Genomic DNA, 27,155 nt, shown 5'->3' on the forward strand with positions numbered 1-27,155 from the left:
ATTAAGAAGGGGCCATTTAAAATTAAAGACTAACATAAATATCGGAACTCTGAATCTTCGAGCCCTGGTTACTCTGCTGACATTTGCATTACTATATTGAACAGTTATTGACTCATCTTGATCTCGAAACATTATAGTGATGTGACAGTTTGGTAGCCCTCTTTTTTTGGAATCCAATGACACAAAAATTCGGAAAGAGAATCTCTAGAACATGTTTTTCTTCTTCTTCTTCTTCTTCTTCTTCTTCTTCTTCTTCTTATTCTTCTTCTTCTTTTTTTTTTTTACACAGTGATCACCACTTATCAAGGCCCGGAAGCCACTCACGGATAAGGGTTATTGCAAGTACATTACGTTAGTGAGGATATTTTATGAAGTGTTTAATTGGGGGGGGCGGTTCATTAGGAATTTGTTAACATTAGACTTGAAGACATCCAAGTTGTAGTCCGGAGGGAAGCAGGCAGACGGAACAGAGTTCCACAGGCGTGCAGTTCTAAGAAAGAAGCTTTGCTCATGAAATCCGCGTTTTGATTTAGGCACAGATATAGAGTGGGGAAAATTTTTCACAGTGGATTCAGCTAGACGGGTGTTTTTCGTGAAAGATTGGCGAGGGGGGACCAGGGATTGGAGTTCAGACGAGCACCTGCCATGAAAATAACGATAAAACAAGGATAGTCTCGCAACGTCTCTTCTGTGAGAGAGGGGTTGCAGGGTAGAGAAAAGGGCATCCCCCACTAAACCACGAAGTCTATTTTGTACTCTGTCAAGGCATGATAGGCTGTTTTTGGCAGCTCCTGCCCAGATATGGCAACAGTATTCCATCCTTGGCCGTACTTCGCTTTTATATAGATAGAGAATTGCATCAGTAGTGAGATATTTATTATTATTATTATTATTATTATTATTATTATTATTATTATTATTATTATTATTCAAAAATTCAGCAAGGTATGCATGATATTCACGTGATACAAGTCAGGTAAATGTTATGTAAATCCTGATGATCTCAAGTTGTTTACAATTTAATGTCATCTTGGATTACATATGTATGTAAGGAATTCGTCTGCTTTTCCGTATTTATAGATAACTCTTTTGTACTAATTGCATTGTAATATATTCAACATAGCACGTAAGAAGATAATACCGTTTTCACCTGAAATGCACAAGTGTAAAATATCCGTCATCAACAAAAGCACCTTATTATGTCACTTATAGAGCATGCCATGTTAGTGTTCACCTAAAATGCGTAGGTGTAAAAGCTCCTTAGTCACGAAAGTCACCTTTTGATTGTAAATATTTTCTACACGATACCTTAATATGTAATAATGTTTTCACCTGAAATGTGTTGGAATTCGTACTTTTTTAAGATGGCATATACCTAGGTAATAAAGTTATTATCAACAAAACCACTATATGTTTTACTTATTTTTACATGACATTATAGTAAGTAATAATATTTTCAGCAGAAATGCTTCGGAATTTTTATTTTTTAAACATGGCATATGAGTAGGTTATAATCTAATCACCTGAAATGCGTTCATTTAAAAGATGCCTAACCCAAAAAAAACAGTATATACTCTTACCTATTTTGACATAGATGTCAGTAGGTAATAGTGTTTTTATCGTTAATGCGTTAGAATTTGTGCTAATTGCAACATGGCATGTTTGTAGGTAATAATGTGTTTAGCTGAAATGCGTAGATTTTAAATATCCCTAATCCACAAAAACACTATACAATTTTACTGATTTTTACACAGCATTTAAGTAGGTAATAATGTTTCTATTTTGCGTTGCAATTTGTATTAATTTCAACATGACATGTAAGTAGGTAATAATGTTTTCACCATAAAATGCGTAATTTTATAAAATCCTTTATCCATAAAAAAAACACTATATAAGTTTACTTACTTAAGCAGATTATTTAATTATTACTTGAAATGCGTCGGGATGTTTAATTATTGTATGTTAGTATGTAATTATGTTTTCACCTGACATGCGTAGATTTAAAAGATCCACAATATACCATTCTAGCATTTTACTTATTTTGACGTGACTCCTTAGTAGGTTATTCTGTTTTCCTCTAAAATGCGTTGGAATTTGTATTAATTTCAACATGATTTATAAACAGTTAATGTTTTCACATGAAATGCGTAGATTTAAAATATCCCTACTCCACAAAAACAATATTTCATTTATTTCGAGGTGACTATTTATGTAATGCTTTTATCTTAAATTTCTTTGAAAGTTGTACTGATTTCAACATGTCATGTATATGGATATGAATTATTCAGCCTGAAATGCGTAGATTTGACAGATCCTTAATCAATAAAAGCAGCTAATGATTGTAAATGTTTCGACCTAACACTTTAGAAAGTAATGATGTTTTACCCTGAAATGTATTGGAATTTGTGTTCATTTAACCATTGCTTAGGTGTGTGTAATAATGTATTCACGTTAAATTCATAGATTTAAAAGACCCTAAACAACAAAAGCAATATATGTTTTCAGTTATTCCGACATCAAACAAATGCACGGCCATTTTTAATTTTTTCAACGGGTACTGTAAGTAATCATGATTTCACCTAAAATTCGTAGATTTAAAAAAAAACTCTCTAAACAATAAAAGTATTACATGAATTTGTTTCGACATGAAACATAATTGGGTAATAATGTTTCCATCGGAAATGCATGAAAATGTATATTAATTTTAAAATTACATGTAAGAAGGTAAACGTTATTTTCTCCCTAAAATGCATCGATTTAAACCGATTGCTAATCAACAATAGCACGATATGATTTTACTTACTGAATGATAGAACTCAATCGCCAACGTGGACTGTTTTCAATATGATCTATGATGGTTACATACGAAAATATTTTATTGGCAGTTTGTTAAACAGAATTCTGACAACATCCATGATAGGCAGTTATTTCTTAAACTAAAACTTACAGTTAATATTTTTTTTAACACGGTGGTCACCACTTATCAAGGCCCGGTAGCCACTCAGGATAAGGGTTATTGCAAATACAGTACGTTAGTGTGGAGATTTGATGACGTGTTTACTTAAGGGGGCGGTTCATTAAGAATCTGTTAACGTTGGACTTGAAGACATCCAAGTTGTAGTCAGGTGAGAAGCAGACAGACGGAACAGAGTTCCACAGCCGTACAGTTCTAAGAAAGAAGCTTTGTTCATGGAATGCACGTTTTGATTTAGGCACAGATAAAGAGTGCCTAAATCAAAACGTGGCGTCCATGAACATGAGCACCAACTATTTAATTAATACAAAAACTACGGAGGCTTAGTATATTATAAAGTCAGACTGACATGTATGTACATTCTCAATAGCCTTCACTGTTGTTCACATTTTTTATTCGTCTTTACCTTGTCTCGAAATATTTTCCCGACACTCACGGTTCTGTCCCTGGTTTATTCACATTATCCTAACATACTTATTGATATATTTGTAATATGACCAATTTAAAAAATATTATATTGTTCTACGTATATACCTTCATAGAGACTGAATCTTTAATATATTTACATAATTGTTAATATCAAGGAGAAACATATAAGATTGAACTAATTTTCCAAAATAACAATGAAAATATTGATTTTTACTCGTAACAAAGTCCTGCAAGAAATAAAATTAGTGTAAGATTTACATATATTAAAAGTCTTCAAAGTATCATACCCTCTTTTGGAAATTCTTAGGAAGTAACGATAACATCTACAATAAGATTAATAGAGTTTTTTTTTAAATAAGGATAGACAAGTACGTCTGGATAGACCCTTCTATGTAATTCTCCAAACTTCATGGCAGTCTATAACTCCTTATTCTTTGTGTCGATCAGATTCAAACACAAAACAAACTGTTTTACACAATGTAATCCATCGAAAGCAATGCAGATTCGTACATGTAAATATTTTCTAAATTATATTTTATAAAATCAAATTTTAGTAGTACAATAAATGCATTGTAGTTATATTGAAATGTTTTAAGGGCGTATAAACCTGATAGAAACGGAAGTGTTTTCGGCATTAATATGAAAGTTTGGAGCAAGATAGATTAGGGCCCTGTTCATAAATAACCTTATTAATATTGTGGATAAGCAACAGTTTATGAGGCAGAAACGACTTTATTGACCGACGTAAAATATGAAATACCATATTCATCAGTGTAAAATGTGTTTCATGTCCGAAAAGAGCTAACCAATTTCTTATTACCTCGAATATGCATATGGTGTATCTATCCAGAAATAATACATAATAATATACATCGGCGATTGAACTAAGGCAAAATATGTTCAATATAATAGTGTCATAGTTTTATCATATAAACATAAGAATTGATTCATTTTAATACTTATGCAATTATAATGTTATATCTAATTGTGTTAAAGGAGAAAATTAAAACAAAACTGTAAAAATATTTCTAAAATTATATTCGAATAATGATATCTGAATTTTCTTGCAACTTGTCTCCACAAAAGTATAGGCATTAATAAATTAACTTGACTGTTGGTATTATTTTCAACAATTGTTTTTTTTTATATATATATTATTATATGTACTAATCTACACGTAGAAATCTATGGCATACAATGAACTTGCCTCTTCATGCCGATATGTTTACCAAGAAGTCAAACGAACTTAAAGAGAGCTTTTCAAAACAAAATCCTCCACTTTTTACAATGTTCAAACGGAGAATTTTATCAGCAATTAACCTCCCCAGAGATTTCTTTAGCCTATTTCACATTTAAAGTCGTCCTAAAAGATGATGTGATCGCACCATTAAGAAATATTGTGATCTAACATAAATTGCCTTATCTTAATACTTTTATACATGTATAGTAAATACTCGATTGTTCCTATTTCACGATCTCTTTCGATTAGTACTGATATTTCTTTTACTTTATTCTAGATAGTTCATAATCCGCGATTTATTGATCTAATTTGTATATCACATATTTCGTAACAAATAAAATTAACCTATATAATAAGATGCCTCGCGTTTGTTGTGCAATTTACGCCTAAATCTGCTAAGACTTGCTGCTGGAAACAAGCATGTATGTAGATAAGTATTGTTGAATACTTAATTCCGCTATCTTATATTTTGATTGTGTTAAATGCTCTCTCTCTCTCTCTCTCTCTCTCTCTATATATATATATATATATATATATATATATATATATATATACATAAGTACTTCATTTACTCACATAAAATAAATATAAAAAAGTATACATTTATGCGTAACTTCAGTTATTTACTTCAAAGGTGCTCAATACGTAGGTAGAACTAGTTGGCAATTTATAAAATATATATGGCGATTAAGCCTGAAGAATCCTAGAGTGGATGAAGCATGGAATATTCAATGTAGCTTAAACGCCATATATATATATATATATATATATATATATATATATATATATATATATATATATATACTAGCTGTACCCTGCCACGCGTTGCTGTGGCTTAATTTCGTGTAATGGAAAATTCTAATAAAAAAAGAAAATGCATGTTTCTTATATTCTAAGTACAGCAATCCACTCCAAAAAGTAAAAAAAAAGGCGAAAATGAAAAAAATATGGTACTCTTGCAGAATTGGATCCGGATCCTCGGGAGTTACCATCAATCATGGCTTGGGCTCGACCAACATTCAGTGGATTAAGCCGAAAGTTGCTAAACCATTGAAACGCTAAATAGTTTTCTTTTTTATTGTATTCAAAAATGTGAGTTTTTAATTAATATTTGGGCAAGGGGGTGTTACTATGAACAGATTCGAAAAAGTTGTTCAAAAACGAATAAATGAAAGCAAAAGTAAGGTAAATTACGTTTCTATCTAACTGGATAATTTTTTGTGTATTTTTCTTTAATGTAAAATGTTTAATCGGCTCAAAAACGCAGTGTTTATCTATGTATTTGAAAAAGACGAATGGTTGCGGACTCTGTTGAATACGTTAAGTTTGGGAAAATCAGTTAAAAACTATACAAAACAATGTCAGACATCTACTGATTATATGTTATTGTAACATAAGCTGACATATTCGGTGGGTTTCTGATAGTATTTTGTTTAGTTTTTTTAGTTTTAAATCATTTTCTCAAACTTAACATCATCAACAGTCTCCATCACCGTTTGCATTTTTCAAATTTCCAATTTTACTTAAAGTATTATGATATGATGTTTATTCAATTGTAAGGTTAAAGTACAGAATAGACACAAAACACCCTACCCTCCCCATGTAAAGAATGGCTTTTTAAATAATAACGTTATTATTTCAGAACGGATCACTCTCTACATGAGTACCTAATATTTTTTCAACCATTCTTGCCATAGAGAGGGGATGGTTTTTTGTAACTATTCTGTGCTTTTTTAACTAACAATTTATTATTAAAAAAGATATTGTGAAATTATAAAAAAATAAAAAGATATTGTGAAAGTTGTATTTAACTTGAAAAAAAAATCAATGTGACACGCGCAAGCGTGTAAAAAGACGGTTGCCAGAGATTACAATGCATTATACAAATTTTTAATATCCCGATAACTACTTATTTCTGCAAAATTTCAATGCGATTTCCGTATTCAGCATAGTCGAAAACCTTCAAAAGTCGTCATTTAAAAGAAAATTGTGGAGGTGGACCTAATCTAAAAAATTACCATTTTTTTTTCATTCAATTGTAAGGTTAAAGTACAGAATAGGTACAAAACCCCCTCTTCTCCCAATGTTAAGAGTGGCTTTTTTAAATAATAACGTTATTATTTTAGCACGGATCAGTAAGTGCACGAATACCCAATTTCTTTAAAAGCATTCATATTTTCTTATATAAAAACACTTTCTGTAAAAAAAAAGAAAAAAACGTGAACTTTCAATCTTTGTTAAAAAAAGCTTGTCTTAAAAAAAAACAAAAAACACGGAAAAAAGCAAAGAACAAAACGTTAATCGGTATCCATGCAGAGAGTGGTCCGTGCTGAAATAATAACGTTATTATTTAAAAAAGACATTCTTATCATGGGAAGGGGAGGGGGTTTACCTAATCATTACTTTAACCTTACAATTGAATAAAAACATATCATAAAACTTTAATTAAACGTGGAAATACGATTTAAAAAATAGTGCGGATCACTCTCTGCATTAGCACCCAAAGTAAATAAAAGTTAGAAAACATCCCCCTCTCCATGTTAAGAATGGCTTTCTAAATAATGTTAATGCTTCAGTACTGTTCCTTGTCTGCTAAAGTTTAATTTTTGTTTATTAAATTGTTAGGTGAAAGTCCAGAATAGTTACAAAACACCCTCTTCTCCCAATGTTAAGAATGACTTTTTAATAATAACGTTATCATTTCAGCACGGATCAATAAGTGCACGAGTACCCATTTTCTTTAATAAAGAAAAAGCATTCATATTTTCTTATGCAAAAGCAACTTCTGTAATAAAAAAAACGTGTACTTTCAATTTTTTGTTAAAGGTTTTCTTGAAAAAAAAAACCCCAAAATACGGTAAAAAAACAAAGAACAAAACATTAATCGGTATTCATGCAGAGAGTGATCCGTGCTGAAATAATAACGTGATTATTTAAAAAGGCATTCTTAAGATGGGGAGGGGGTTGTACCTATTCTGTACTTTAACCTTACAATTGAATAAAAAAACATATCATAAAACTTTAATTAAACGTGGAAATACGATTTAAAAAATAGTGCGGATCACTCTCTGCATTAGCACCATAAGTACAGAATAGTTAGAGAACATCCTCCCTCGCCATGTTAAGAATGGCTTTCTAAATAATGTTAATGATTCAGCACTGCTCCTTGTCTGCTTAAGTTTAACTTTTGTTTATTTAATTGTTTGGTGAAAGTCCAGAATAGTTATAAAACACCCCTATCCCCATGTTAAGAATGGCTTTTTAAATAATAATGGCATTATTTCAGCGGGGTAGCATAAGTACCATGTTTTGTTTTTAAATTCTTAGGTGAAAGGACAGAATAGTTACAAAATACCATCCCCATGTTAAGAATGTATTTCTAAATAATATTATTTCAGCACGGTATTTTCTATGCATATGTACTATCTATTTATGTTTATTAAATTGTTAGGTGAAAGTATATAATAGATGCAAAACCCCCATCCCCATGTTAAGAATAGCATTCTAAATAACGGTATTATTTCAGCACGGTACCATCTCTGCATAAGTACTATCTTTTGTTGGTTATCCTGACGCTGTGCACTTCTTTATTTACATTGGAAGTGACGTCACACAGATCTTATAATACGGATGGCTACAATTGTAAAATTAATTTGTTTTATTTTTCATTCATTTTGATCTCCTTTTTTCTCCCGTTTGTTTTTGTTTTCTACAATTAATAAACCAGTTTACAAGTAAAAAATAATTTGTTTTAGCGAATATAATTTTTTTTCTCCCATTTGTTATATTGGTATTTGAGCGGAGAATCTAACATTTCTTTTCATTTTGAGAATTTGTTTTAGTTTTTAATTACTAACACAGCGGAGAATTTAACTTCCCCCCCTCATTTCTTATTTTGAGCGGAGAATTTATTTTATTTTCATTTTGAGCTCTTTTCCGATCCGACGTAACCTTTTATAGGTACTCGTGGCTACAAAGTGGGTGATCATTTTACGTTAAATTATTATAGAAAAGTGATCCCCCACATTTTTTAAACTAACATTTCTTCATATCTTGGGAACTACTCGTTTGCCGTAATTTTAAACGTTATTTTCGTTTTCAGCGACCCCGAAAACTTTTAAAAGTGGTAATTTTAAAGGAATTTTCGAGGGTGGAGTAATTCTTCATATTTACCTTTTTTTAAATTGAATTGTTAGGTGAAAGTACAGAATAGTTACAATACACCCTCCCTTCCCCATGTCAAATAATAGGTTTCTAAACAAATAGCGTTAAAAAACGCTCGGGAGGGATGTCGCTTTATGTCTCAGCGTCACTCAAATAAAAATAATTGCGGAAGTACAAAAATGCGGGTGTTTTATCTGTTAAGTACTTCTGCAGTTTACGAACCGTGCTATTTTTTAGATATGATTTACAAGTGTAATTCAATTTTTGCCGTATCTTTTGTTAATTAAATGTATATGTGAAAGTCCTTCCTTTATTAAAATGGGGTACTTTTTATATACACAACCAAGCATAGTTTATCCGCAGAAATCCTAATTTACATTTTTGGGAGAAACACAAACTGAAAACGGATCTGTACAGTTCTTTTTTCTACGCAATGTAGAACTTTCGTTTACATTTTTACCGGTGGTACAAGAAATGTCGTTTACCCAGAAGTTTTGGTTTCGAACCTGTAATTACATAAATATTAAAAGAATGTCAATTAGTATTGTGTAATACAAATATATCCGTAGCAAAGCTCGGGTAAATCGGCTAGTATATATATATATATATATATATATATATATATATATATATATATATATATATATATATATATATATATATATATATATATATATATATATATATATATATATATATATATATATATATATATATATATATATATATATATATATATATATATATATATATATATATATATATATATATATATATATATATATATATATATATATATATATATATATATATATATATATATATATATATATATATATATATATATATATATATATATATATATATATATATATATATATATATATATATATATATATATATATATATATATATATATATATATATATATATATATATATATATATATATATATATATATATATATATATATATATATATATATATATATATATATATATATATATATATATATATATATATATATATATATATATATATATATATATATATATATATATATATATATATATATATATATATATATATATATATATATATATATATATATATATATATATATATATATATATATATATATATATATATATATATATATATATATATATATATATAATAAACAGTTTAAAATACTAAATGCATAAACGAAGTCCTTATATTATATATTTAAATTTACAATCAAAGATCGTTATAGTATTATTATAAAAATTTTAAAAAAAGTATCAGGGTACATAAAAACGCACAAACACACATTCGGATAAAAAAATGCGTACATGTACGCATTTTAATATTTCTATTATTTTCAAGATTATTGAAGCCATTAACAATATTATGCGTTATATTAGGTGTAAGTTATTTCATTTATTAAGTGTGGTATTAAAGGTGTTAATTTTACTATGATTATTTAAGTGAATGATGATAAAAATATTATTACATTACTTTAGTTTAGTTAAAAACATGCATATTTTATCATGGGTGTAAATTATCTATACAAATAAGTGCATTCTTTGTTATAATGCTAATTATTTGGAGCATATAAGTTTAAACAAATAGGGCGAAAAGATAACTACTATTTTTCTTTATGTCTATTATATCCTTGTTTTTTTTACCCGTGTATATACATTGGAATGGGGAAATTAAAGGTGTTATTCATTGGATTAGAAAATTCAAGAATTGGTAATTTATTACACACTTGCTAAATAATGGTTAACGTACACAGGCATATACCTAACATAAATTAACATAACTATACAGATAAATACGCATATGCACCTACCAATTTACATTTACGACGAGTAATGTCCCTGACCCACAGCCAATTGTTTAATCTAGCTGAAATGTTGTACGTGCAATGATTTATATCTCTACAAGTTATGTAAAAAATTACAGCTCTGAACTAATTTCTGTTTTACAGTTGTTTGAACTGACTCAGGTGTGAAATGGAGCCTGTTAGATGTCGAGCGGTGATCCGGTTTTTGTATTTGAAAGGACGCACACCATAGGACACTTTTGATTAAATGATAGAAACTTATGGTAATAATGCCCTTTTATATGACCTTGTAAAACGCTGGCATGGTGAATTCAAACATGACCGGAAGTATGTGGAAACAGCTCCCAGACCTGGTCAGCCCCCTTCTGCCATTGATGAGGCATCTGCCTGTCAAGGTAAGGCTGCCATTTTGGAAGATCGGCGCATTACTATTCGCCAAATAGCCCAAGATGTCAAGATTAGTACAGGGTCTATGGAAACTATCATTTATGACCATTTGCATATGCATGAATGTCTGCCAGATAGATTGCCAGGTTGCTCATACCATTCCAGAAGCGAGAACGTGTCGAGTGCTCGAGGATTAATTTGAGGATTAATTTGAAGATGAGACAAAGTTTTTCAAGAGATGGATTATACTGGATGAAACCTGGGTCCATCACTATGATCTAGAGACCAGTCAATTCAGTGGAAGCACTTGGACTCACCACCCCAAAGAAGAAAAGGGTGGAGCCCTCCGCTGGCAAGGTCATTCTCACAGTCTTCTGGGACCAGGACGGAGTAGTCATAACAGATTGCCTGACAAAGGGTAGTACAATTACAGGAGCCTATGTTTTTTTACATAGGCATTACCACATATCAAGGCTAAGCCCCTCTCGAGGATAAAGGTTAAAGAGTGTACAGTAGAAATTGGACAATATAGTAATCTTCAGTAGTGGAAATTCGGTAATTTTTGAAACATCAAGAAATTGTTTACGTAAAACTTAAAGATAACCATATTGTAGTAAGATTGAAAGCGGGAAAACGGAAGCCAATTACACAGGCGTGCAGTTCTAAGAAAGAAGCTCTGTTCATGGAATCTACGTTTACGTTTAGGCACAGATTACGAGTGGGGAAAATGATTGATAATGTTTTAGATAGACGAGTGTTTCTTGTGAAAGTTTGGCGAGGGGGGGCCATAGACCTAAGCTCACTTTCCATGAAAATAACGACACAGCAGAGACACACTCGTAACATTTCTTCTTTGAGGTAGAGGTTGCAGGGAAGAGAAAAGGATATCTCCTACGAGGCTACAAAGTCTATTTAGAATTCTATCAATGCAGGACAAGTCCTTTCTAGCAGCTCCTGCCCAGATTTGGCAACAGTATTCCATCATTGGACGTACCTGGCTCTTATATAGAAAGAGAATTGCATCAGCAGTAAGATAGCTACTGGATCGATAGAAAGATCCCACCATTTTTCACAGCGGCCTTGGCAACATATTAGTTGTACCTGTTCCATGTTAATGTAGATCAGGAAAAGAATTGGGCCTAGGATGGACCCCTGAGGGACTCCAGCATAAATACTGTGAGCTTCTGATTTTTGCCCATCAACTACAACTCTTATCAACCTGTCAGAAAGAAATTATTTAATAATTGAGAAGACATTTCCAGCTATACAATAGCTAGAGATCTTGTGAAGTAAATCTTCATGCCATATCCTATCAAAGACCTTAGATATGTCAAGAGCAATTTCTCTAGAAAGGTTGCCTCTGTCGAAAGATTTGCTAATCCTCTTTGATATAAATGTAAGCAAATCTGCTATAGATCTAGCAGAACGGAAAAAAATATCATGTCACTAAGAAGGTTATTTTTGATGAGATGATTGATTACTTTTCTATTACACACAGATTCCAGCAACTTACTCATGATGCACAAGAGACGTATTGCCTGTACTGTGACGGAGATGAGCGATTACCTGAATTATTAAATACAGGGAATATTGATGAGATTTTCCAGGGTGATGGGGAGCAATTCTCCTTAAGACAACGTTTAAACAGTTCTGTAAGTATGTGTGCTAGTTCTGGTTAAGGTTTTTTTAGTACTATAATTGGAATACCGTCAGGGCCGGTTACTTTACTAAATCGAGGTTTTTGATTAGCTTGGTAACATCACGTACAGATATATGTATATCACATAAAGTGTTTTCTGATAAAGGAGGATATATTGGAGGTTGGCGGTCTTGGTCCCAAAGGGGGCACTTAGCTGCATAGTTCTTGGCAAAGAGTTTGGCTTTGTCTGATTCTGATGAGGTCCATTGATGATAGTTGGGATAGAGCATACGCTTCTGTTCAGGATTCTGTTTGCAATTTGCCAAAACTGGTGGGGACCGAGCCGCTGCTCAGCTACTTTGGACTTGACGGACTGAGCATACAATTCTATTGCGTTGTTGTTTTACTTTCTTACAATAGTTGCTGGCAGTCCTGAAAGCGACTTTAGTTTCCATACATCTATTATGTTGGAAGCAGTTGAAAAACTGATTTCTGTGCGCAATAGTAGCAGCACATTCTGGAAAGAAACATGGCCGACTGTTAGCTTTTTGTTGGAACTTTTTCGAGGGTATGAAACGGTCTATACCTACAATTAACCATTCCGTCAGGTCTGATACTATAGAGGACATATCCTTTTTAAACATGGAACCGAGATTTAGATCCGATACAAATTAACTGAATCTATCCCAGTCAGCCATAGTGTATCGATATACTGTACGACTGAGAGGTACGTTTGGGGACTTATTATATTTAATTTTCATCTTCATTGATACAATAGAGTAGTCGGAAGATCCAAGAGGAGACAGAACAGAAACTGAACATAGTTCAGGGTAAGTTGTGAGAAAAAGTTCTAGTAGACTCGCATACTGGCCGTCATTGTCGGGCACACGGGTGAGTTCGTGAACAATCTGAGTGAGGTCATAAGCAATGGAGAAATAATGACAGAACCTCCCCTCATCATCGGTCTTGTTTGAGTGGGTCAAACATTTCATGTTGTGAACATTAAAGTCTCCACATACGTGAATGTTAGCTGAAGGATAAGCAGATATGTATTGGTCAATATTCTCAGATATGCTTTTATAGATAGGAACTCCGCTGTTGTTGGGGCGATAGAAGGTAAATATAAATGCAGTACTGTGAGCTAGTGCAACGTAGGGTAAGCTACGATCTTCTCTGGAGATGTCCTTACCACATGGGAAGCCATCTTTAATATAGGCACATATCCCATGCCCATAGCGATCTTGGGGGCCAGATTCAGAAGTTCCGTTAGAGTATCCTTTAATTACGAATGTCCTGCTTAATGCCAGTTTCGCTTAAAAACAAAAGGTCAGGGTTAGTCTCCTGTAATTTTGTTTCAACCTCTGGAAGGTTAGAGCGTAGACCCCTGATGTTGTAGAAGGAGACATGGTAGTGGGGGTCTGCATTGGAAGTTCGAGATCCGGGTTTAATCGTGTATTTCTATTTGAATATTGTCATGATGGAAATTTGGAATCTATGGACTAGGTCGTCAGATATGCTTAGAGCAGGACAGAGAGGGGAAACTAAGAGAAAAAAGAAACGAAGATATCTTTTGTAGAACATGATAATGTAAAGCCGTAAGAATTATCCACTAATATGGCATCGAGCGGCCCCACTAGAAGCTACTGCATAGTACAGAATGAATTCACCACATGCCAATACAGCAGCCCCAGTACTTTGCACTGGCTGAGAGGACAGCCTCCTTAGTGGTAAATCCAAGGTGCTGGTCCCTGACTATCAGGCGGAATACGTCAGCCCAGATAAAACGTTTAACTCCAGCACCCTTACTAGTGCCATGGCTAAAAGAATAGACATAGAAACATAAAATGTTCTCCACCTCTGCCAACTGTTCATGTAAAATACTAACAGCCTAGAATACAGCTTTTTTCTTCTCCCTTTGTCAGAAAAATCACTCATTAAAAAACGAGGACTGAGGGAGAAATAAAGAGAAGCAAAAGTAACGGGAGCTGCCGATAACGCATCCACAATACATTTTCTACTCTCCATAAAAAAGAAAAAAAATATTAAGTAGTGTACCTTATAAAAGTCCAACTGGCGTGTTTTAGGGAAAGTATGGTGATAGATTCCCCTCTCACGAACTAAAAGTGAACAGAATTTACTAATCTATTTGTGCAATCAGTTTGGGAGATGTAATGAACAACATTTATGGAGGAGAAAACGCTAGCATCAAATAAATCACTCGGGAAAGAAATATATAAATTAAATACTGAAAAAAAATGCAGTTAATTAAGATTTGAATCTAAAGATAAAAAGATTAATATAGAAGTCACTTATCTCGAAAAAAGACTTCCGTATCCAGAATTCAAACTCTTGAAAAGAGATTTACCTATGAAAACATCAGCGTTTCAAAGATGTGTTTTTTTATTAACTGTCATAAGAAAAACATTATTATATTCTGGACTTTAGCTAATGACGTTTTAAGAAACTTGCGATATAAAATAAAAGCGAGGGGGTCTTCCGAACGTCATCTGGTTACATAATGTGGACCAGATCTCATCCCGGCTGTGCTATTAAAAAAATGCTCTGCCGAGGTTGCTCCAGTTCTGTCCAAACTTTACAATAAATGCCTTAACGAATCTTGTTTTCCCGACTGCTGGAAAACTGCCTCTGTGGTACCAGTCTTCAAGAATTCTGGTGAAAGAACTGACCCACTAAATTGTCGCCACATTAGCCTCCTCCCGCTTTTCGCCAAAATATTTGAGTCCTTAGTTAATAAAGCCCTAGTCCAGCACCTAACAGCTGCTAAACACTTGACTGACAAACAATATGGACTCAGGCAAGCCCGTTCAACAGCATATATCTTGACTGTAGTGTCTGAACGTATATACCGTTCATTGGATAAAACAGGGGAGGGTAGAGCGGTGGCCCTTGATATATCTAAGGCTTTGGACAGGGTATGGCACGATGGTCTTCTAAGGAAAATTCGATCATGTGGAATCACTGGAAGAATTCATAATGTAATTAAATCCTTCTAAAGTAATAGAAAAATCAAAGTTGTCCTCGACGGACATACATCCAAACAATATGACATAAATGTGGGAGTACCTCAGGGGTCTATCCTTGGACCTCTATTATTCCTGATATTCATAAACGACCTCCCTGATAATATTGTTTCGGAGATGGGTATATTTGCCGATGACACCACTCTCTTTAACAGATATGAGGGGGAAACAAATGAACACATATCCAAGGAAATGGCAGAAACACTAGAGAACGACCTCCAACCCGTAGTGGAATGGGGACAAAAATGGTTGGTCACATTCAATGCTGCTAAGACTAAGCATGTTTCCTTAAATAACTACAAGAACCCTTCTCTACCACCAATAGCAATGGCCAAGAACACATTGCCTGGAAGTGCTTCTTTTAAACTCCTTGGCCTAACGTTTACAGGGAATATGAACTGGAATAGATACATTGAGAGCATTGTCAAGACTGCTGCAAGGAAGGTTGGCTCCCTCTACCGTGTTAGAAAACTACTTACACCTGCCAGTATCCTATACCTCTATAAGGACACCATTCGCCCATGTATGGAGTACTGTTGTCACATCTGGGCTGGTGCATCTGCTGCTTGTCTCTCGCTCCTGGACAGGGTTCAAAAAAGAGTCGCCAACCTGATAGGCCCTGAACTGCCATCTAGGCTTCAACCTCTGTCCCATCGACGAGATGTTGCATCCCTCTGCCTGTTCTACAAATACTTTAATGGTGAATGCTCTGACGAACTGCAAACACTTGTACCTCCCCGACGTAACTACCCCCGACAAACCCGACAAGCTACTAAGTCTCATCCCTTTATAGTAGAGATCCCTAGGTGCAAGAAAGCCTTTTACTCCAATAGTTTCTTCCCCAGAACTGCGGGTCTTTGGAACTCCCTTCCGGGATGCTGCTTTCCCAACTGCAATGATATGCAGAAGTTCAAGTGTAATGTTAACAAACATCTTTCTACTCTTCCCCCTTCATAATGCCCCCGCTAATTAATTCCCTAATAGTAGCCCCCCTGCTTCAAAGTTGCACTGTGACTTGTTTGGGGTGAAAATTGAATAAAAAATAAAATAAAATAATAAGTAATTGCGAGATAAAATGAAAGCAGGATTGAAGGGTGGGCTCTGAAAAGAAAAATATAATTGTTAAGTCTAGTTGAACTATAAGATCGAATTCGTAGATAAATAATAATTTATAGCCGAGAAAACGCTGGCATTTAATAAAACAATCAGAAAATAAAATATAAATCAAATATGAAATAAAATGTAGTTAATTAATATTTGAATCTAAAGATAAAAAGATTAATATAGAAGTCACTTACCTCGAAAAAAGATTTCCCTCTCCAGGATGCAAACTGTTGCAAAGAGATTTAGCTATAAAACATCAGCGTTCCAAAGATGTTTTTTTTTTAAATTAACCTTTATAAGAAATGTATGATACTATTCTGGACTAGCTAATGACATTTTAAGAAATCTGCAATATAAAAGAAAAGCTAGGGGGGGTCCGAAAGTCATCTTGTGACGTTATAAGTAATTGAAAGATAAAATTAAAGCAGGATTGAATGGTTAGTTATGCTATGATTGAGATCGAATTGGTAGATATATAAACACTTATAGACGTGAAAACGCTAGCATTAAATAAAAAAAAAATCAGAAAATAAACATAAATTGAATACTGAAATGAAATGTAGTTAATTATATTAGAATCTAAAGATAAAAAGATTAATATAGAAGTCATTTATCTCGAAAAAAGACTTTACTTTTTAGGAAATGAAGGGAAGCTATCAAAATCAAGAGGCGGTGCAAGAAAAAAAAATCTGCCCTCCCCCAGCAGGACAACGCTCCGGTCCACAACTCGCATGCTGCCAGATCAGTAGAATGGGCGTGTGGTTATGAAATCCTTCCCCATCCTCCCTACTCTCCTGATCTTGCATCCTCTAATTTTCACCTCTAGCCAGCGATGAAGTTGTTTTGAAAGAAAAGCGTTCCCCAGATGACGCAACCTTGATTTCTGAAGTCGCGTCGTAGTTGGATGATCAACCTGGGGCGTTCTACAAAAACGGTCTCCAGAGCTGCATCAAACGATGGGAGAAAGACATAATTCTGGGTGGTTCCTATATAGAACAAGACTAATAACTTGGCCAACTTTTTTTCTCTACTACTATGGGAAGTGGTACAAGGAATTACTTATTACACGCCCCGCGTGTCACATACAAAATATGAGGATTAATAAAATACAGTAAAATAATGGAATACATATTTTGGATGGTCAGCAAACCATATCGGAAATAAAACATTTTTCTACGTCACAGCTCATATATATATATATATATATATATATATATATATATATATATATATATATATATATATATGTGTGTGTGTGTGTGTGTGTGTGTGTGTGTGTGTGTGCGCGCGTGTGTATGTGGGTGTGTGAAATGAATTATATTACTATGGAAACATATAATTTAGGGGAGAAAATATACCGAAGTTATATACTGGTCTATATAGTTATATAACGTGGAAGACATCCTGTATGCCTACCGGACTTGGATTTAATTGAAAATGTTTGGGGATAGATGACAAAAAAGATTTATCGAAATTGCAAACAATATGCAATAAAAAATGAACTTCGTGCAGCCACCTTCAGAAACTAGAGCAGGATCTGTAAAAAGTCTAATTAAATAAAAATGTATATTTTAAAAATAAATCTTCGGAATGACGCTTCTCGGTTTCATATCCTATTAGATTGTAGTACTGGTAACCTTACGTCGGAGGAGTTTAAAATCTATCCTTAAAAAAAGTTGTTTTTTTTAACATTTTTAAGTGGTCTTAAATTTTTGATCAGCAGTATATATATATATATATATATATATATATATATATATATATATATATATATATATACATATATATATATATATATATATATATTTAAATAAAATGGGTTAAGAAATTTCAACGAAAGAAAGATGTATATTTAAAGAAGGGAGTAGTAACCAACAATGGGCATTTGTTAACATTATTTTATTATTCCGTGTGTGGGTTTTCATTTAGAATTATGTTTGAATCATTGTAATAATGTTTTTAAGTCATTGAAATCGTTTTTACGCGCGTTTCAGGCGTTCAATGTAACGTCCTATTCAGAAATTATTTTCAAATGTATTGGTGAAGTAAAAATGGTAATTTTCGTTATTCATTTGAAGTGTTTCCAAGGGGTGGAGGCTTGTAAGTGTTTATTATTCATTGGCATGTTCAAGTTTTATTACTCTTTTATTAGACTTGTCGAGGCCGCTGACTTGGTTGTAGCAACTCTCTCTTTCTGTTAGTCAGATGTTTTGTAAGTGATAACACACACTTTCTTAGCTCCCTACAACAAACAGTAGACGATGGGACTATACTAGCCACATTCGATGTTAGCAACCTATATAGCAATATCCAACACAATCTAGGAAAAGAAGCTATCGCATATTGGATTGACAAACATACACAGACTTTACACCCCAGATTCAATAAACATATCAAAACTATAAGCTGAAATCGACATACAGGAGGACAGAAAGACACACCTCACAAAGGAATACACCAAAATTGACGATAACATATTTACCGACATCAGAAACTATGCCCCAAGGAGACCCACCAATTTTTTATTGGATTTTGGGAGTCTGAATACAGAGAGGAAGAGGGAAAATCCCAAAGAATTATCGAAAGGAAGATAATCTGGCTAAAAAATCTTCCAGAAAAAGAAAAAAAACGAACAAGTACCGAACATGACCAGTCAAACCTACCAAAAACGTAAACATACCCGATTTCAACAGCTGGAGATATTCCAAAATAGAGGTAAGAAACGAGACACAGATCACTCTCAAGCATACCCACAAAACAGACCCAAACACAAACAACGAAACGACCGGAACATATTCATACAATACACCCATCCCCCCAACAAACTCAACCACAACTCCCATCTCGAACACCATACATCCACACAAGAACACAGACACCATACAAACACAAATACTACTACCAAAATGCTCCAAAAAACAACATATCAACAACCGACAACCCACTACCACATGACAATATTAAAAGATACAACCTCCCAAAAAATACGAAAATAGTTACTACCAACCAACGTCACCCAACTCAGTCAAGAACCCACTATGTCTTACCCACCCCACCCACACACACCACCAAAAATCCCCCTACTTAACAACCCCACCAAAACAACCCAATGGAACATAACCACTTCTACAGATACAACCCAACACAAAACAATCTTTACGACACCCACCCCCAGTACCCCACAGTACAAAACCGACCCCAAAAATACCCCACACACAAACACAACCAATCCGACTACACCAGGTACCATCATAACCCATACATCCCTACAAAACGACACAACCAACCTCCAAACCGGATCAACGAAACTAACGACCCTCACAACCATTTTTTAGGAATCCCTCACAAAATGACAACACCAGACTAGACAACAAAAAACCCAAAGTCATCAACCTATCTACAGAGACACTTACAAAGGATGCAATTGAAGTACTAAAACTAGGCCTCAAATTCTGCCCAACTCCCAGAAGTAACATAGCAGAGTTAAAGAAAGACCTTAAAGAATTTGAACGTAAATTTAGACGTATAGATAAACTTAACGACAGTGATAAAACAACAGACAACTCTCTAGTGACAAACAAATCAAGATACTTCCCCAACAAACATAACAACACAAAATAACTAAATACCTTCTTTGAAAGGCTCTGGAACCTCAACCCCCAACAAAAAGAAAACCTCAGCAGTAATCTAACACGAAAACAAAATCAAGCACTTAAAAAAAATCCAACACAATAACAACTTAGTTATAAAGGAAGCAGACAAAGGTAGTGCAGTAGTTATAATGAATAAGAACTTCTATAAAAGAAAAATGTTAGAATTATTAGGGAACGACAATTATTACAATCCAATTAGCTCTAACATAGACGACACAACCATATCTAAAATAACAAAACTCTGCACAACATACAATAGTACATTAACTAAAAAAGACTTCTTTACAAACTTCACAACAAAAACAAACATCTTCTATGGGCTACCCAAAATACACAAATCTAACCAGGTAAGACATGCCATCAACATACAAAAGTACGAATACATAAGCACACCACACCCCAACGACCTTACATTCAGACCCATAGTTGCAGGACCATCATGCTCAACAAGCACACTTAGCTACCTAATAGATATACTATTACAGCCCTTCACCAATCTACTCAGAAGTTTTGTAAGAGATAACACACACTTCCTTAGCTCCCTACCACAAACAGTAGACGATGGATTGACAAACATACACATACTTTACACCCCAGATTCAATAAACAATTTGTGAGTGATAGCATCGACATAATCCCCAATAACAACTCCTTCCAATTCAATAAAGACAACTACATCCAAATACTAGGCACAGCATTGGGTACTAAAATGGCACCGACACATGCCACCCTTACACTCGCCTTCTTCGAAGAGACCCTTTATGAAAGGATAGAGCAAAAGTACGGGCACAATATAAAAACACGCTTCATAAAATCTTGGAAAAGATACCTAGACGACTGCTTTATCCTCTGGAGAACCTCATGGGGGGATATCAAAGAACTCCACACTTTGCTACAATATCTATACCCAAAAATAAACATCACACTAGAACAAAGCCCCACTGAACTACCTTTCCTAGATATCTTAGTAACAATAAAAAACAACAACGTAATCACAGACATCTACCACAAACACTCAGACACTCAACAATTCCTCCACTTCAAAAGCATCCATCCTAAAAACTGCCTAAAATCAATACCCTACTCCATAGCACGTAGAGTCTGCACCATAGTAACAGACAGACACCTCCGTTCAACTAGACTGAATGAACTAAAAATAACACTACGGAAAATAGGATATTCACTACCACTAATACAGAAAGGTATGTAACTGGCTGAAAAATTCCAATAGACAAAATAAGAACCCCAAAAGAACACAACAAAGAACAAAGTTTAGCATACGTCTCTACACACAACACAAACAGCCCAGAACTATTCACACAGATAACAAAAATAACTTATCATACTCAATCAGAACGACAAACTATACAACATACTTAAAACAATAAAAATAATAAAAAGCAAACGGAAACCCAAAAACTTAAAACACTACAAAAGGGGTTTCAAAATGCAACAAACCGCGATGTGGAGTATGTAATATAATAATAGAGGTAACACATACACATTCAAAAACCCGGCGCAAACATTCAAAATAAAAAAGGATCTAAATTGCACCTCCAGAAATGTAGTATATGCACTAAGATTCACAGCATGCACCGATCCTACATAGGCCCCCCAAAGATTTCAGCAATACAGTGGCCTTACATGAGAGCAACACAAACATTGCAGATAACAGACACCTCTATGTTTCAAAACACGTGCACACATGCAGTGGAAACAGCTTCAAAATAATGTCAATCTTCCAAACAGACAATTATTTTTATTTACTTACACAGGAAAAAAACTTCATCACCAGATTCACTCCTGAACTGAACAGATCCTTATATCAACACACAAAAACATGAAATGCAAGGCACACTCGCATGCACATCCATATACATATACATATACACACCCACACATAAATCAGAACCAACACATTAAAACACACACACGTGCGCGCATACAACCACACACATACATAACCCCCCTATCTCTAATACAACACACTGAACAATACCAATCCTACTTAACCTCGACATTACTAGGACACACCTAGGACCATAGTATAATATTTGTTCCAACACCTTGCTCCCTCCTCAGTCAGTGGAGGAGAACAATCTTATGACTGAGACAACTATCATCCCTTCTATCATCTCCCTCCCATACCTATCCCCCTCCAATTTCCTCCCCCCCTCTGGGGAACAAAATCTTCCCCCCACTAGATCCTGGGTCTAGCCATACCCACATAGGGAGACAAATACATAGAAACATTAAAAAATCCCCTATAAATATTGTTAAATACACCCCTCTATCTAAACAAACATAATACAAGGAATACCCGAAAAGATTGAAACGAAAAATCACAATACTAAGATCCAAGAATCCAAAAAATAAATATCAAAATAGAATGAAAGCACCCCTTCCCTTATTTCAGAAGAGCTGGCCCCCCTCCTCACACATACACATTAGTAACGACCTTGGATCGCAATCACCTTCACAGGGAAGCAAATAACCTCATAATACTATAAAACAGTGTACACATTTTCAAACCAATAAAATAAAACACACACACGCGCGAACACAGACACACACACACACAGACACACACACAGACACACACACACCCTACCCTAAAGGAAAAAGAAAAAAAACACAAGCAGAAAGAGAGAGTGACTACAGCGGAGGCAAGCGGCCTCAACAAGCCCAATAAAAGATTGAACATGCCAATGAATAATAGACACTTACACGCCTCAACCCCTTTGAAACACTTCAAATGAACTACGAAAATGTAATTTTACATCTCCAACACATTTGAAAATAATTTCTTACGAGGACGCTTCACAGAACGTCTGAAACGCGTAAAAACGATTTCAATGATTTAAAAACATTATTACAATGATCCAAACAGAATTCTCAATGAAAAACCAAGACAGGGAATAATAAAATAATGTTAAAAAATACACATTGTTGGTGACTACCCCCTTATTCAAATATACATCTTTCTTTCGTTGAAATTTCTTTACCCATTATATATATATATATATATATATATATATATATATATATGTATATATATACATATATATATACACATATATATATATATATATATATATATATATATATATATATATATATTGCGATCATGAAGAACATGCTTTTATTTTCATGATTAAAAGTAAAATATATTAAACACGTTTAAAAAGGGTGAGGGAAGAAGAGAAACGTAAAATGAAGGAATTGGCACCTTCCCCTATTCAAAGACTATCACTATACAAAATACTGTACGATAACTTCAATGTTAATTAATCTTCTAATTTTAGTTAAGATAATAGCACATTATAATGTTAAAAATATTTAATATTTTTTAGAACTGCGATTTATGGTTGCACGTAACTCAGGAGAAAATAAAACGGCATTTTTTAAACTCTTTTTTTTTACGTAAGCTCAAAGACTGTTAAAAATATACACAAGTACACAAAAACCGTACATTATAGTAAGAGGAATGTATTTTGCCTGCAAATTTCTTTCATTAACAGTTTTATTAGGTTCGTAAACATTGCATGCTTCTATTTTATTTTAAGTGAGTGTGCGTTCGAAGATTCTGTTGCCAGCTTTGTGAAAAGATAAAATGCAAAAATCCTTGCTTTTAGAGTAAAAAGAAGTTGTTTTTTTTTTATTAGGAAATATTTTAGCCTCATAGTGGCCTAATAATTCTTCCCCACAACATCGCGAGTGATTTTGTTGATCGTAGTGGAAAACTTTAGGGGAAAAAAGTAATCACGCGATATTATCAAATTAAGCGAAATACTTAAATATGATTGAAGTCTTGTTGAAAGACACGTCTAAAAAATGAAGAAAATAATGATTTTATTTTAGCGCACGCAACCTGTATTATTTTTAAAAATTAGATTTCAGTCGATATGATGCGAACGACGTAATATTATGTAACACTTGTCTTCATTAGTTGTTGTTGTTGTTGTTGGAATAGAAATTAAATACAAATAATAAAAGTAATGCAAATGATAACCTTTAAAAGAAAAATACATTATTTCCCTTTTTACAATTTGGAGTGACCACACCTCTTGTTAATCATGTCCAGTGGAAACATACGTTTCGTTGATTTGGGGGCTAAGAGTGTACTGCCTACTGGCTAGGGATTGGTTAATTGGAAAAAGAGAGAGAAGGAGAGCGAGAAATGAGTAGGAACTCTTGATAGCAGTTTCTTGTTTGTGTCCGGTTAATAAGGAAGAGAAAGAGATAGGCTCAGATACTATAATTTCTTGGGGAATGGTGTTATTTCCGTCCTACTTGTTGGCTTTTAGGTGTGATTCAGGACAGTCCTACAATTATGTCAATCATTTTTGTTTAAAAAGGAGAAACGATGTCTCAAGGAAGTGGGGTTTGTTGATTCGTGTTCTGCAATTACCTTGGGTAATAATATTTATGAGGTGGTAGTAGGAGTATGATTAAACCCTGCTGTCTACCCGACTGTTTCTGTAGTTTGCACTCTCTCCCGCTCTCTCTCTCTCTCTCTATCTCTCGCGGGGCAGGGTAGAGCGGTAGCTCTAGATATATCTAAGGCTTTTTGACATGTTATGGCATGAGGGTCTCCTCAGATGAATTAGATCATACGGTATCGCTGGTAGAATACTTAACAAAATTAAATCCTTCTTAGATAAGAGAAATATCCCGGTTGTTCTCAACGGTCCTACATCTAAACAATATGTTATACATGCGGGGGGTCCTAAAGGATATATCCTTGGACCTCTATTGTTCCTACTATTCATTAATCATCTCCCCGACAAAATTACCTCTGAGATGGGAATATATGCTGATGACACCAACCTCTATAACAGGTACGACAGGAAAACAAGTGAACATATATATAAAGAAATGGCAGAAACACTAGAGGATGACCTCCAATCTGTAGTGGAATTGGGACAAAAATGGATGATCACATTCAATTCTGCCAAGATTAAACTGGTTTCCTTCAATAATTACAAGAAACTTTCTCTGCAGCCAATAGCAATGGGCAGTGACTCTTTAACTGATAGTACATCTTTCAAACTCCTTGGCCTAACGTTCACAGGAAACATGAGTTGGAACAATTACATTGGAAGCATTGTCAGTACCCCTGGAAGAAGGTAGGCTCTCTCTACCGTGCTAGAAAACTACTAACACCCGAAAGTATCCTTTACCTCTATAAGGCCACCATTCGCCCATGCATAGAATATTGCTGTCATATTTCGGCTGGTACATGTGCTACTAGTCTCTCGCTCCTAAATAAGGTCCAATAGAGAGTCACCAATCTGATAGGCCCTGAACTGGCATCTGAACTTCAGCCTCTGTCCCATCGACGAAATGTTGCATCCCTATGTCTGCTCTACGATTTTACTACAACTTTGAAGTTTTAAGGGCTAGTTTACCTAGCTACACTTTATATAAAAAATCTAAGTTATGCGACTAAATAGAGTGTATAAATATATCATTCTTTTATCATCTTGCACCACGAAGTCCGTTTAACTTTATAAACCACGTATCTATAAATTAAAGAGGGCGCATCTCGTGTTTTCAAATGTCTGAGACGAAAGAGGAATTTAAATGCAGAAATATGTTAAAAGCACAAATATACATCTCGTTTACATGGTTTAACGTTGACTTTATATTAGCGAAATTCGTCAGATTCATTAATGAGAAAAGAAGATGCAACAATGTGTCATGACATCTTATGAGGATGATAGGCGATAAAGCCGAATTTCTCATAACAGCCGTGATGATGTCTAGTAAGACTATAGCAACAAATTCCCGGAATGTTTTGAAAACAATTCGAAAAATTCGAAATATTCTGAAATGAATTAATATTTGCTCATTAATTCTACTAATCGTGAACGCATCCGAAACGAGCTTATTAAAATTCAATGATTATAATAATTACGTTTTTTTTTTCGCGCAGCTTAAATGACAGTTGGACATTGAAAACAAAAGAAATAAAAATAAATGATGTTCACTTTCGCCTGTCAGAATTTTGTTTTAATTAATGGAGGCGGATCAGTTTTAAAATAGGATTTTTTGTTGCCTACAATGTCAATGTCTATGAAGATTATGGGTTTCGGCATGATTAAATATTACAAATGCGAAACACAATTACGGTATTCTGTGCTAATCCGGACAACGTGCAGGCTCCAGAATTATAATGAACTCTCGCTCTAAGAATAAAGGTTTGTACATTATATGAAAAGGAAAAGGAAAAAAATACGGACATATATCATTATATTCATAGAATTAGGTATGTCGACATAGTTCCCTGTTAATACACACGCACAAAAACACACACACACACAAACACACACCCACCCACATATATATATATATATATATATATATATATATATATATATATATATATATATATATATTAAGTAATGTGATTTATAATTTAAAAATTAAAAAAAAAATTTTTAATTTAAAAATCAAATTTTAATTAAATAAAAAATCAGTTTCATAAGAAGGAACAACAACAAAGTCAATTATCTGTACGATCGTTTCGGAAATCCGTGCTTTTTATTTGTGGTATACATGAAGCCACGTAGAACAATTATACATAGTTTTTTTGGTAAGCACGGTCTCCTCATCAGCAAATTTAGGAGGATTTCTATTGAATTTAAAAGGCACCAAAAATAAACCTAGCATTAAAAGTAAGGCAGATGA

The sequence above is a fragment of the Euprymna scolopes genome, chromosome 3 (assembly GCF_053919585.1).
Source record: "Euprymna scolopes isolate OS-2025 chromosome 3, ASM5391958v1, whole genome shotgun sequence".
Classification (NCBI taxonomy): Eukaryota; Metazoa; Mollusca; class Cephalopoda; order Sepiida; family Sepiolidae; genus Euprymna; species Euprymna scolopes.